The sequence below is a fragment of the Perognathus longimembris genome, chromosome 22, assembly GCF_023159225.1.
Source record: "Perognathus longimembris pacificus isolate PPM17 chromosome 22, ASM2315922v1, whole genome shotgun sequence".
NCBI lineage: Eukaryota > Metazoa > Chordata > Mammalia > Rodentia > Heteromyidae > Perognathus > Perognathus longimembris.
The window spans coordinates 20,668,902-20,684,283 of NC_063182.1; the positions used below are offsets into that span (position 1 = coordinate 20,668,902).

At 37.2% G+C, this 15,382-nt stretch overlaps 1 protein-coding gene and 1 pseudogene across 1 annotated transcript in view; one reads left to right on the forward strand and one right to left on the reverse strand.

Moving 5' to 3' along the window:
* Adgrv1 (adhesion G protein-coupled receptor V1) overlaps nucleotides 1-15,382 on the reverse strand; it is a 496,777-nt gene that overhangs the window by 224,885 nt on the left and 256,510 nt on the right. The window lies entirely within an intron of this gene.
* On the forward strand, nucleotides 6,284-6,518 carry LOC125340012 (annotated as a pseudogene).

A 15,382-nucleotide genomic window follows, 5' to 3' on the forward strand; every position in this document is an offset into this window, starting at 1 on the left:
TTTAAGAGGACCACACAATCAAATTACTTCGGTGAAAAATTCAACTTCTCAAACTTTAATCATTTTTCTCTTATTTATAAGGTCTTAACTAAAATAAAAGTGAGCAAAAAGTCTTATTCTATAGTTGTAGATTATATATTTAATATATATAATACATTATGTTTTATATTTTAGAGGAAATTACTATCACTATTAGGTGAGACTCTTTTGTCTGTTGTCTGTAAATCTAAATGTATTCTTGAGAAATACATATGAGATGAAATAAAAGTGGAATGCAGATTGGGGCAAAGAATAAATGATATCCTCTTTGGTTCTTTATAATCTCTAGTTCTCAATTTGGAATATAGGAAAAAGGCTATTAGTAACTAGATATGCTAAAAACTAGAAAAAGAAGTTCAGAAAGAGTATCTGAAGAAGAAGATAGTATGCCACACTTGAAGCATAATTAGAAAACAAAGTGGTAGTCTTTAGTAGGCAGGCATTAAAACAACATATAAATGATTTTAGAAAAAATACCAACCAAATTCTACATATGAAATGCCAGGCTTTCAGTTAGCTTTACAAGCAAATCCTGAATTGACGTGGACCTACAGGTTCTGTGCCAAAGCCCTGTGCTGCTACAGCTCAAGCCCAAGCAAATGCTTGTGCAGGAGAACATATGCAGGAGGAAAAGTTCTAGTATCTGCACAAAATTAGTGTGCAATAATGCCAAGAAACAATCAGACACAATAACTGAAGGAATGGAAGAGACACTGAAGTCACTACCTGGCAAATTCAGCCATTGACATTCTGGAGGGAAAGGTGAAGTGGAGAACTTTACAGAATTGTAACTATGGACAGGATAGACACAAACAGAAATGGAGAACTGGATTTCATCTGTAAAGAAAAGTCTTAAGAACCAATTTCAAATGTTTCTTAAAGAATAAAATAGGACAGAAAAGTAGCGTCCTGGAGCCTGCAGTCAGTGCCTAGCCCCTGCTAGGATCCAGTGAGCCCTGCACACCTGATCCACATCTCATCCACCAAGATGAACAACGAGACCCCACCCTGGCTCCAGCATCTCACTCAAGAGTCTGCTGAGGCACCCGGCCCTGGCCATCTCTGCCCTGGACGATCTGCTGGTTCTGCTCTTCCCTTTGCTCTTTATGGGGGCCCAGACAGGTGCTGAAGGCCATGGTGCAGGCCTGGCCTTTCCCCTGCCTCCTCGTGGGGGACCTGGCCCCAGTCACCAGACCTGGAAACCTTCAAGGCTGTCCTGGATGAGCTCGATCTGCTTCTTTCCCAGAAGGAGCGCCCCAGTGGGTGGAAACTACAAGTGTTCAATCTGCGGAATGAGCACCCAGAGTTCTGGACATGAGGATATACCTCTACGGTACAAATATTCTATCCAGACAATTTGACTGAGAAGACAACACTGAGTTGCTGTTCTGGGATGACTGAAGAACAAGCCTTGATCATAGCCATGGACTTGACCATCAAAGATGGCACCCATGATCCTGTCCAAAACTACCTGCTCCAGTGGGCCAGAGAGAGAGAAAAGAACAAGTCCATCTGTGCTCGAGGAAGATGAAGGTTCAGTCTGAATCCATCTCTGAAATCCAGAAGGCTCTGCTGGTGGTGAATCTCGACTCAATCCAGGAACTGGAGTTGACTAAATTCTTAGGTCTAGAAACCATGCAAACATTGGTACCTTACCTGAGCAGGATGAAGAATCTTCACATCCTCAAATTCTACATGATGGGTGCAGGTTTCTACACATTCAGCCCCAAATGGGAGGCATATCTGGAGCTGCTGAAGCATCTACAGGAGCTTCATGTGCAAGATGTCATCTTCTGTCATGAAAACCTGCCCTCCATCCTCAGGAGCCTGCTCCCTTTGAAGGCCTTGTCTCTGAGTCATTGTGTGATGATGGAGTCCAACCTTTGGTTTCTGTCCCCGTTATCCCTACACCACGTACCTCAAGCACCTGCGTCTGAGGCGTTTTTTCATGGACGACGTCAGTCCTGAGCCCCTTCGAGCACTGCTGGAGCATGTAGCCAGCAACCTGGAGACCCTGGCCCTGGAATAGTGTCTATCACTGATTCAGAGCTTTCTTTCATTCTGCCTACCCTGAGCCAGAACTCCCAGCTCCGCTTCTTCAGTTTCTATGGAAACCGCATCTCCATGGCTGCCCTGCAGAACCTCCTGAGCCACAAGGCCAGGCTGGGCCATTTGAGACAAGGACTCTATCCTGCCCCTGTGGAGAGCTACTGCCCTCAAAAGTGGTGGAAGGAAAGCATCGACCCTGAGAGATTCGCTCAGATTCGGACAGGCTTGACGCAGCCATTGAGAGGTATGGAGACAAAACAGAAGGTCCAGATCTGTACCCATTTCAGTCATTTGAGGAACAAATGTCACTTCTACAGCCTGGAGCCCGATGGCTCCTGGGTATTTACAAAGGAGGATCTTCCTAGCCTTTCTGCTCTGCATGTATAGTTGGGTTTCTCTCTTCAGAAAGCTCTTCTCAGCATCCGAAACAAATCCATGGACAGAAGTACAGTCTACAGGGGACCTAAACTCCAAAGTTCAGCATGGATGCAAGAAACAGGAAGGCTGGACCTACGCTTTTCAGTTCAATCCTAGCTCTGGAGCCTCAGGAATTTCTGAATGCTCTAAGGGTACATGTGTCCTGCATACACACCATCAGGAATATAAACTGAATTTAGCCTGGAAAGAACAGAGGTATGATCTTGTTATTCTTAAGAGTTGTAAGCAAACCTCAAAGTTGGGGACAATCCCTTTGAAGTGCCAGACTTTGAAGTCAGGCCCCACTTTACCAGGCGAACCCCACTTTTCGTGAACCTGAGATAAGCAGGCCCTGTGAGCAAACCCAGGACAAGCTTATTAGGACCCAGCCAGTCTAGAACTCTAACCGCTGGGAATGCTTAACTCTGACTGCCCCCGGAGTGCCTCGAGCCCTGAGCCAATCAGATTTGTACCTGTGTCCTAATCTTGCTTGCTTGAACACCTGATTGTTGTAACTTTGTTTTTTTGCCTTTATAAGCCCTGTGTAATCGCAGCTCAGGGCTTCCTCCTAACCTCCGCTGTTTCGGTGGGTAGGATGAGGCCCGAGTTGCAGCTCGCTTGAATAAAGCCTTGCCTTGCTTTTGCATTTCGGAAAAAAAAAAAGAATAAAATAGGACAAACTTTCCCAGAGGGTTTGATTATGGCAGGCATAAAAATATGTGCTGGGTGGGGGAGGAATTAGTTTACAGAAATTACGAGATGCAAAATAAGAAGTAGTGGCAATCTTTCCTAAGACCAACAAAATTACTTGGAATTAAGTCTAGACTATATGTATGTATTGCATTAATAAATGAAAACAGGAAAGCATTGATGATATGTATTTCACATTATATAATATTTGTATTCAAAACACAAATATTAAAGAATGGTTCTAGAAATATTTGTGGAGTGAAAAGTGTCAGAGGTGAGATATTACTATAGGTCAGACACTGTATAAAGTATAGGCATCAGTGGCTAATGCCTATAATCCTGGCTACTCAGAGATTTTTGATCATGGTTTGAAGTCAGCCCAGGCAGGAAAGTTGGTGAGACTTATCTCCAATTAATTTATCAGAAAACTGGGAGTGGAGCTGTGGCTCAAAGTGGTAGAATGATGGCCTTGAGAGAAAAATCTCAGGACAGTGAGTGCCCAGGCCCTGAATTCAAGCCCCATCAATAACAACAGCAAAAGCAGATGCAAATATCTTACGAAGCTGGATTTCAAATTTAAATACATCTACATTCAAATCTATACTTTCTCTTGACTGTTTGCTATCTGCCTTTCATACTGCACTTGGAGGGGCTGGGGATATGGCCTAGTGGCAAGAGTGCTTGCCACGTATACATGAGGCCCTGGGTTCGATTCCCCAGCACCACATATACAGAAAACAGCCAGAAATGGCGCTGTGACTCAAGTGGCAGAGTGCTAGCCTTGAGCAAAAGGAAGCCAGGGACAGTGCTCAGGCCCTGAGTCCAAGGCCCAGTACTGGCCAAAAAAAACCCAAAAAAACATACTGCACTTGGAGTATGTAAAACTAGATGTAAAAGATGGAAGATGTAAAAAAAAATCACTGAAAAAAAGCATGAAGATTAAAGTCTAATGCTATGATCATTAATAGAACAGAACTAGCTCTGGGAAATCGATGTTTAGATAAGTGGCATGGGGGACTGAGAAGGTGGCTTAGCCTAGCATGCATGAGGCCTTGAGTTCAATTCCTCAGACCCACATAAAGAGAAAAAAACAGGAAGTGGTGTTGTGGCTCAAGTGGACGAGTGCTATCCTTGAGTAGAAGCAGCTCAGGGACAGTACCCAGGCCCTGAATTCAAGCCCCAGGACTGGCAAAAAAAAAAAAAATAGATAAGTGACATGGACTTTTGTTTAGTCTGATACGATGTGGCCTGTCATCAGATCTCTGCTAGCTTCTTGAGAATTAAGCAAAGCTTCCTATAGAATCATAACAACCAGAATTGTGCAAAGTTTTGGGACTTTCCTGTAAGAATTAGCATATTCTGCCTGATAGGATTTACTCATCCCTGTGAGCAAAACTGTCTTCATCAGTGTATACATATATTCAAGGACAGAATTTGGAAGGACAATCTTTGGGATCTGTGATGCCTCAATCAAATTCATGCATCTGCTCTTCCTGAGTAATCTTTTATTTAATTTTTATTGTTATTATAAAGGTGATGTGCAGATGGGGTACAGTTACATAAGTCGGTAACGAGTACATTTCTTTTCAGACAATGTCACCCTTTCCCTCCCTCTTTCCATTTCTTGAGTAATCTTAAATTAAGTTTTCATCTCCAATAAGCTCAGTTTCCACTATAGAAAAAGAAATGAAATAGTGAACTATATCTCTCTATGAGCTATCATGAAATCAAAAAATATAAGCCATATAATGTACTTATGTAATAAGCACCCTACAAACTCTCCCTTTAGAAAAATGATGCTGATGTTCACACAAATAAGAGAAAAGCAAGAGAAAAAGAGCCCAATTTAAAACCCAAGAGAAATCTTTTGAATATCTGGATGTGTTTTGAGCAATTAGTTAATAGCTTGATTTTGTTGTTGTTATTGTTTTTCTTGCTTGAAAGCAATGCTATCTACAACACAGAGTTCATAACACAAAATGAAACTCTTGCTGTTTCACCTTTTATTGGATTCTCTATTACAGAGGATATCTCTCAGTTATAGAGGAAACGTTTTCCAAGCAGTTAGATTTAGAACTTAATAGACACTTTAAGAAGGTAAAGCAGGTTACTACTGTTACGTTTGTTTTGATTCACTGAAGTTCTGTTGACTTATTTAGAATAATGCAATAAGTAGTACATGTTTGACATAAGCAACAGTGGTTACTTTTTACCCATTCTTGGTTGCTGAAGTAACTTCACACTTAAATTTTTAGGTTGGCAATGACTTAGAAAGTCACTTTTGAATTCCACTAGCCTACTTGATTCTAATTATAGACTCAGCACTGCAAACATCCCTCCACTTCCTGGAACTGCCCATGGCTCCATTTATAAATGTAGCTCATTGCAGCATTTCCCCGCTTTTTTCATTATTAGAGTCTTGCAAACAATGAAGATTTAAACTCTTTAGCAAATAATAATTCCCAATTCCAGGAAAGTTGTGAGAAAACAACCTGCTTGCTGATCATCTTGTGATTGCTACATACCTGCAAAAGGCAATGTGGCAACTGGGAACAGCAAGGTTTGCTCGTTCTCTTTGATTTGATTTGGAAATGACTCAACAACAACAACAAAAAATCAAATGATACAGCCCAAATGTTTTCTATTGACTTACAAATGAAATAGCCAACATTATATGAAAGCTTTCACTATAATACACAAGTAGACGTTATGAAAACTTTGTAAGCAAGAAAAAGCATGGAAAATATTGGCTATAAGTAAAATAAGAACATCTAAATAATGTCAATTAAACTAAAAGTAATGTGTACACTGTGGCTGAAGCTTTAACACATTAGCTGTTTTGTTGGGTGCAGATCAGATCACCAGTAAGCTTCCTAAAAGTCTAACATCTAGGCTTCACTGCAAAAGTAATCTTAATCAATTGATTAAGAATTGCCCTCCAGCCGTTAGCTTTCAGAGCGTGAGACATAGAGGCCCCGGAGATGAACCTGGGGCCAGGAGAGATGAATTGATGACTTAAGTCACACTGCTAAATAAGTAGCAGAGCTGGGATTAGAACTCAGGTTTCCTGCTTTCCAAGATTGTTAAAATGAGTCTATGGTAGCAAACCCCTAGTGACTTCTTAAAGCAAATCATCAGACAGCCAATTGTAGTAAAATTAAATTCTGGAGTAGATTATCGAGGGGTCCTGGCTTGCCTGGACATGAATATAGCCCTGGAGCAGACAGAGGAATATGTATGTGGACAGCTGAAGAACAAATACGCATTTATCCGAGGAAACAATGTGTTGTATGTACATCAGCACCCAGAAGAGAAGAATGTGAAGGTACCCAGGAAGCAGTTCATTTCATATTTAGACATGACTTATATGAAGTGTTTTTCTATTTTGTTGGGTTCTTTTGGGATATAATTTGTCCAGTTTCCATAATAGTTGGTGATTTTTTCCCTGACATATGAGTAAGATATATAAAATTATGATTGACTTGTAAAGAATTGCTCATTTAAGTTTCATTTTCTTTTTACATGTGTGTCAATATACAAAAAACTAAAAAGAATTAAAAGAAATACCACCCCCCCGCCAAAAAAAAGAATTTCCCTCCAATAGTAGTGGTGAGATTGTAGAAAATATAAACTTCCTTTAGATTTTATTTAGTGTATCTCAAAGTATCCTCCTATATATGTAGTTATTTAGTCACAAAGAAGTTATATTTCAAATAAAATAAAGCTACCCTATCAAATAAAATGAAAGGTTATTTTATTAGACTTGTGTTTTAAAAAAACCACTGCTTTATTAAATGCAACATTGAGTTGCAAGCAACTCATTGAAATTGGATTCTAGAAGAAATCTCATGAAAATAAAATGGAGGATAGATCGCAGTGGATAGATTGCAGTGAAAATGGAAAATGGAAAGCCAATGACATTCTCTATCAAAGTATCCCTCTATTGCATTTTGCTAGCTTGCCAAGTCTTTAAGGGAAGTCCAGTATTACTACTTTGCATGAGGGTGTTCCAAACAGCCTCTGTAGGTCTTCCTAAAGGAAACTTTCTGGAATTGCTACAGAAAGGCCACAATCTTTGTTTATACTTTCTTCTACCAAACCCTTCCACTCGAAATGCAAAACACTTTCAAAAGACTTAAATGCATGAATAAATAATTCTACTGTGTGTAAATTCTGATATACTGGAAAAAAGCAACTAATTTGTTCTTTTGATGTTAGTCATCTCCACATGTAGTTTAAGGCTAAAGCCTGCCCAAGCATCATAGGACACAAGAGCAAAGCCTATGAGCCAGAGGCTGGACTTGGGCCCACAGCATCCCTGTGGGGGCGGGCCCTCTATATACCAGTCCACTCTCAACAGCCCCAGTTTGCAGCACATTGATCAGTAGCTAAATTTAGAACTTAATGTGTATTTTCTCACTTTGCTCCCATCATTTCTGCTACCAATCTCACAATCAATGTTAATTTTTGCAAAATACTTTTGAGTTTCTAAAACAGCTTAGCCTCAGACACAATGGAAAAAAAAACAAACCAAACCAAGGTCATGGACCTTGTCATGCTCAGTTCATGTGGCTCTTCCCCCAGATTGCTGACCAAAGGGCATGAAGATTAATAAGTAATACTAAAGTCAAAAACTAAGCCACTGACTTCTTAGGTCAAAATTCACAATCACTACACTCAACAAACCCTAAAACAATTATTTTAGCATCAAGGACCTTTACTCTAAATTATTTTAAAATTTTTGCTTATTTTAAAATAAAAAGGTCTATAACAAATGCTTATTAAACATAACATCCTAAACTTTATCTCATCAGTAAACATTTTCTAGATAATCACTGTTATAAATTAATAATTATGAGACTTTAAAGAAGTTTTTGTATACAGTGTATTTTTAGCAAAACAATTAAAAAATACATTGAGCACAATGTTTTATTCTGTTAATATTATATTCTTTAATTTTGTGTAACTATTCAATTTCTCAAAATTCAGACAAGACAAAGAAAGAAAAAGAAAACAATTCTGACATCACTATTCTTGCAGTTTTGAGGGGAATATGTAGGTAGAGACTATAACATCTCTATGTTTATAAGAGTCCCAGATGACTTAAAGTGTTAGTCTCTTCAGAGATCTTGAAAGTAATTAAAATGTATTCCATTGTGATCATATGCCAACTGTTAATTACAAAAAAGGATTCTTGAAAAACATGTTTTTGTTGTTGCTGTTAATAAATGAACTAACTCAGTTGGTAGATTTAAAGGTCTGTTTAAAGACAATTATCCACTTGACCTACAAATATAATAAAAAGGCCCTGGAAGCTCTGGGAAGGAAAATCAATGAGAAATAAGAGGAATGACTCTTTTGTTAAAGGTTATTTATTAGCTAAAATAATAAGTACCTAAAATAAAAACATTTATAAAATTTTAGCTTAAATAATCTGTCACTATATTTTAATGGGCATAATATTTAACCATTCATCTAGAGTTAAGGCCTAAGCAATGTATTCCCATTTGATAGTTGTGTGATCTCTAATTAGGCTGGGTTAATCATAAGATGCTCTACTACACTCTCAGTAATACACGATCCTTTGAACAGCACTGATTATTCATTTCCACTGACTACATTGCACACAATTTGCCCAGAGGATAAATTACTCATGGGGAAAACAGATACCTCTGGCCAATGTGGCACATCATTCATCTACTGAATTTTTTAATAACCAGGAATCCATATGTGTTCTATTAACATGAAAAAGAAGACATGGAGCAATGGTTTAGGTGTAGGCTTTAGGGCAGAGCCACCTGCTATGGGACTAATTAGACATCGGGAAAATTAAATTTTTGTGTGCTTCTCAATCTCCTCATGAGTCTGATGTTTAAATAAGCACATATATGTGTATGGTTAGTTTTGGGAAAAAATAAAGGATGATGAATAAACAACATGAATTTCTTACAATACATTTGTGACTACTCAAATTCTCTTCAACAAATGTAAGAATGAATCCTTTTTCATTTTTTAATTCAGTTTTTTATTGTTATTATAAATGTGATGTACAGAGGGGTTACAGTCAGGTAAAGAGAACAGTTTTTGTGGACAATGAAACCTTTTCCCTCACTCTTTTTTTATTTTATTGGGACTATTTTTTATCATTTAATTCAATCTATAAAATAGCTTTTTAGGTCTACAGTATTTTTCTAGTTTTTGTTTTCATAATACATACCTGAAGGGTAAAAATATGTTAAAATTCATTGTCACTCATGTCAACTTAGGTCTTCTCCTCCAGCTACTTATCTTTAATTTATTTTATTATAAGCAGGCCTTTCACCTCCTTGAACTCTCCTGTTAACAAGGTATGTCTTCCACATACAGTAGTAACATCACCTCTGACTTACAAAATACTCTTTGTGTATCAGGTACCTTATTAGGGAACTTACATGTCTTTTCACACTTTATGCCCAGAGCAAAGTACATGCGGTTAATTCATTAGCAGAGCCAAGATCTGAATCCAGGAAGCTAGCTGCAGCCTGGGTATTCTGGTCACCCCGCTTCTGCACAAAAGCAGACTTTGCAGGTGTCTTCTAGTTCTGTGTACAATCTGTCTTTTATCTGAGCTGGGAGAAGAGATCATGGGAGCAGGAATGCTCCCATTTTAATTAACTTCCTGGGAGAACAAGGGGGAAAATTCTGTGACATTGTTTTCATTTCCGATCTTGTAGATGTAGAAAGACAGGATAGCAGAGGCCAAATTTAATGCATAAACAAAGAAATTGGGTATGCTTTTTAAGATTGTGTTAGTTAAAACTTTAAAATTTTTATTTTCAATTGAGGTGCAATAGTATTAGTGCCATAATATAAGAATGGGAGATTGTTTCTTAAGGTTAACTTTGATGTGGTTCACTTAATATGTTTTATCTAAGTAAAAAACACTATAGACTAACATTTGTTTTCCTTATTGACAAACCATATAAGCAATACCCAGTTTCCATTAAATATGAGGAGAATAAATATAAACCACACCTTTTAATGAACTTTGAATAAGCAATCATGAGTGACCACGGGCGGATCCCATGAGGTCTGAGGGAGCGTGTAGACCTAAGGCATTCTGCTTGCTGCTTCCCAGGTTCAAACACTAGATGTCTAGTTGTTAATCAAGTACTGTCAACCCATGAAAGAATGGGTTTGTTAATTACACAAAATTATCTTCAAGAATATGCTGAATTAAAAAAATTAAATGCTATCATTTTATCCATCTGCCTCAGCTGTTGTATGTCAGACATTTAAAGATACTACAGAGAACATTAAAATTTGTGTAGCAAGTTCTGTTCAGTAAGTTCCCTGCCCCTTGTCATAGTGAGAGTGCTTTCTACTGGAGTTTGAGGAAATTTAATTTGAAAACACTTAAAGTAGAAGTGGAAATGTGATACTAATTCTTTCTTCTTTTACATGTAAACTAGATAACATTCTAATTACGGTCTAAAAAATACATGAAGTAGTGTATACATGTTGATAATCCAAATTCTTGATTCTTTGAATTACTGTTTGTGAGTGCATATGTACCTCCTTCAACTAATTGAAAATTAGAGACTGGTTTAAAAGTGAAAAAAAAAAAGAATAGGTTTGTTAAAAAAAAAAATAGAATTCTCCCTCTGCTGCCTCTTTCCTGAAGAACACCACTGAAAAATAGAACTACACTGATTTTACAGTTATAATGAGTTTTTCTCAGTAAACCATCCTGTGCATTTATGATGTTACAGCGCTCTGCTCACACTTCTTTACTACGTTTATTTGTGGAATGGGCAGAAAAAATAATATTTGGAACTCTTTCAATATAAATAACTGATCACCTCCTTAGACTAAAATAATAGATTCTCCTTTATCTTTTTTTTTTTTTTTTTTTTTTTTTTTGCCAGTCCTTGGCCTTGGACTCAGGGCCTGAGCACTGTCCCTGGCTTCCTTTTGCTCAAGGCTAGCACTCTGCCACTTGAGCCACAGCGCCACTTCTGGCCTTTTTCTGTATATGTGGTGCTGGGGAATCGAACCCAGGGCCTCATGTATACTAGGCAAGCTCTCTTGCCACTAGGCCATATCCCCAGCCCCTCTCCTTTATCTTTTGAGCTGCAAAGTTTATGTAAATAAATAAAATTGAATTAAGAATTGATAGAAATATTTATGAAGAATTTGCTGTCACCAAAAAAAAAAGATTTTGTTATATGAACTACATTAGCAGAAGTGATACTCTTAAAGACTTTTAGAGTTGTGAGTCTTGTTATTCTAAATAAAAGCTTGCAGATGCAGCTAGAGTGTGTAGGTATATCATGTCTCAAGAACTCAAAATTTAATTCATTCAAATAAACTCAGAATATTTAGGAAAATAGTATGTGACTTAAATTTCCAATAGATCTGAATGACTTCATGTGAGAATCAAGACATAAATTAGATCATATTAGCTAATATTAATTAGAATATATTAGCTAAACAACTTGTTCAAAGTAAACTAGGAAATTCTAAACATTTTGTCATGGGTATGTTGAAAATAAGCTTTACTGATATATCAAAAACTTTTCAATTCGATAACAATAGACTAACAACCCCTAAAATTTATTTAGTCATGTGCTCTAAATAAGAATGTTTTATGTATGTATACAGATACATATATATATACACACATATAAACATGTATGTGTATATGTATATAGATATGTATATGTATCCATATACTTATTCAGATACGTGCACACATACATACATAGACACACACGTATACACACAAAATAACTGAACTTGGCAAAAGTGACAATTTTAGAGTACAACAATGAAATAAAGACTGTGTTAAGTAATTGGCTAATCATGATACTATAAAAAGTGCTGACCATCTCAAAGTAGAATATACACTTACTGTCAGGGCTTATTTTTTAATGTGTTTGAATACATCCACATTTCTCAGTCTTCTTAGAAATTATCAACTTTTATTTGTGGAGTTTCCATTGCATCTGAATAAAATGCCACAGTCTTTTGCTCTAGGTGTGATTAAGGAACGGTTTGTCTGAAGACAAGAACCTTCAGCTCCAAAGTGTGGTAGCATCCATAACTCTTTAGCATTGGGACTGACTGACTTCATCATTTCATAATTAAACATCTGTATTCTAAATTTGTGCAGTATATAAGTGAATTTTTCATGATCTTATATTTAAAATAAGCATTTGTATTTAGAGAAATTTTAGATAAAACACACTAAATTAGTCATTATAATAATTTCTTTCCATACCCCTGTGAACTACCCTGCTTACTTTTGGGCAGAGACCCTAAAGAACAAAATTTTAAAACAAATGTACTCATTACCTTACTTATTCAATTGTAAGCCCCCTGTTTATCACCTTTAAAAGATAGATGATAGACAGATATAACTAAATAGATGGATAGATAGATGATAGACAGGTATATTAGATTGATAGAGGTATAGATGATCAAGAGAAAAAAGAATAATGAAACACAAACTTCATCGTGTCTTTATAGTCTGTTTTATAAATTAGTTTCATTCCATTTATTTTATTTTAGTATTCTCACAAGTTATCAGTGTTTCTGCAAGTGAATCCCTTCAAACAAACAAGCTAGTTGCAAGAGGAGAACAGAAGCTGAGAGAGAGATTTGGGCTACAAAACTTCTCAGCAATAGAGGTGCCATCAACACAGTTGGCCAGTGCTAGATATATAGTAAGCCAGCTGGACGAATAGGGCAGGCATGTGAGTGAGACTAGCAAGTCAGGAGCTCAGCCAGACAGAAACTAGATCATGTGGTTTCAAGGAGTTCAAAGACAAAAGGTAGAAAGCAAACCAAGTGCACAGACTCCAAAGTATAATGGCAAGGCTTTGGGAGTGGTGGAAAGGTCAAGGAGTCAGGAATCAGGAGATCGATCCACTTTAGCACAGGGCTGGTGAAAGAACAAGGAAACAGATGTGAGGCCCAATCAACAAAGTGATTTGATTCTGCAGCAATTTCTGCAACGGTCAGGAAGTTCCTTACATGTTTCCGACTGGATTCTTTCCCAGATCTTGGCTAGTGTGACTGTGCAATGCAGCTGGCAAATAGCAGTGTTTGGTGAAAAAGTGAACTGAGAAGGTAGGAACCATGAGAACAAGACACTGGACTCTAAAGAACACATGTCTCTTTAGCCTATACTTCTTCTAAAATGTTCCCATCCTGGGATATCTTGGTCTTATTAGTATTTATATACCAACTCAAATCCTACTTGCTTTCTTAATCCTTTTTGAACAATCTCAATGCATCATTCTCTGAATTCTTACAGCTATTATTTTATCTTTACAGTTAACTTATTTTTTTACCACAGTGTGTACAGCTTTACTTTTTTACTTTGATTCATAATCATTTTCCCTAGAGATTCCCCCAAATTAGAGAATGAGCATTAGTGCCACACTTTAAAAAAAAATCAATCAATCCTTCTTAAACATTTCTGAAAGAACCTTGAATACTATCATGAGCTCTTTACTCAAATGCTCAGAGAAGATGTACAAAGTGTGGAGCCCACAATTCTATGAGATAAGGTAATTTATCTTAGATTATTATAATAATGTTCCATTATTTAATTCAATGTTCAAGATAAAAAAGGTTTCTGTACCAAAGTAAAGTAGGCATAGCTTCCTTCTGTTTTGTGATATAAAAATCAATAAAAATATTGGATTCTAGTTATTAAAATACTACTGCGATCCATGAACTTGGTTTTATATTAATTTTATGTATTGAAAATTTTTGTAAACATTACAATATGTGTATTTATTTATTTGTATTTATTTATTGTCAAGTCATGTACAGAGAGGTTACAGCTTCCTATGTTAGGCCTTGGGTACATTTCTTGTACTGTTTATTACCTCCTCCTTCATTCCCCCCTCACAATATGTGTATTATAGAACATCTAGAAGATACTATGGTATATCTTTGTTTTAGAAAACCCAGAGAATATAAAATGTTTAAGGACTATTTAACCCTGGGCATTATCTTAGTCTGTTTTCTGTTGCTGAAACAGAATACCAGAGGCTGGAATTTGTAAAGCACTGATTTAATTAGCAGATAGTTCTTGAGATGTGGTAGAATGGAACTTGCATGTGCCTGGCCCTGGCGAGGGCCTGGCAGATGGCATCTTAATGGCAGCACCGCATGTGCAAGTAATGAGTAGTATATTCAGGAGAGGTGTCAGAATTATTCCAGCCCCATGAGACCTGATACATTGCCACTAGAGAGCATCAATACAGTGGTGAGTGAAACCCAATGACATCACCAATCTACTTTCTTCTAGAGTCCATCTTTTAATGGCCCTGTCACTTTATTACTGACACACTGAAGACCTAGCTTCCAGCACATGAACCTTTATTGGGACAAACCATATGTAAGCCATAATAAATGTGAAGGACAAACAGCAGCACTCAAGGTAAGGACAGGGAGAAGTTACAGTGGCAGCAGAATCACAGGGGAAAAGACAGAGACAAGTGGAATATGAGACTGTGACAAGAGGCAGATACAAGGAAAGGGCAGAGGGGAAATAGGACTAAAAGGTAGCTTAATGACAGAGTATATATGATAAAGAAGTTGGCATTCATCTTGGAGGCACTGATGGCCAGTTCTTAAGTAGCAAGTAAGCAGTTTGTATCAAGATTGCTAGACAAAAAATAGTATTTATTAATTTCAGCAATTACTTCATTGCAGACTAGGACAACACATAGGTGCATACTGTTATGACAAAAGTGATTTATAAGCCAGGCACCAGTGTCTCATACTTGTAAATCCTAGCTACTCAGGAGGATGATCTAAGGATCATGCTTCAACACCAGCCAGCAGGAAAGTCCATGATATTCTTATGTCAAATTAATCATGAGGAAATCAGAAGTGGCACTGTGGTCAAAGTGAGAAAAAGCTCAGGGACAGTGCTAAGGCTCTGAGTCTAAGCATCATGTCCACCACAAACAACAAAGATTCATGTAACACATATAAAATTCGGGTTTATTCTGTGGTTTCTAAAGGTAGCTATTTTGCTTTTCAAAGAACATCTTATTTGCCAACTCTCTGAGAAGAATATGAATTGTGCAACTAGATTGAAAATAGAAATCGTCATGGCTCTACTAAAAGTATTAATGGTGCCCATAATCAATAATCAGTCTTCAATCCTGCCTTTTCTTGAATT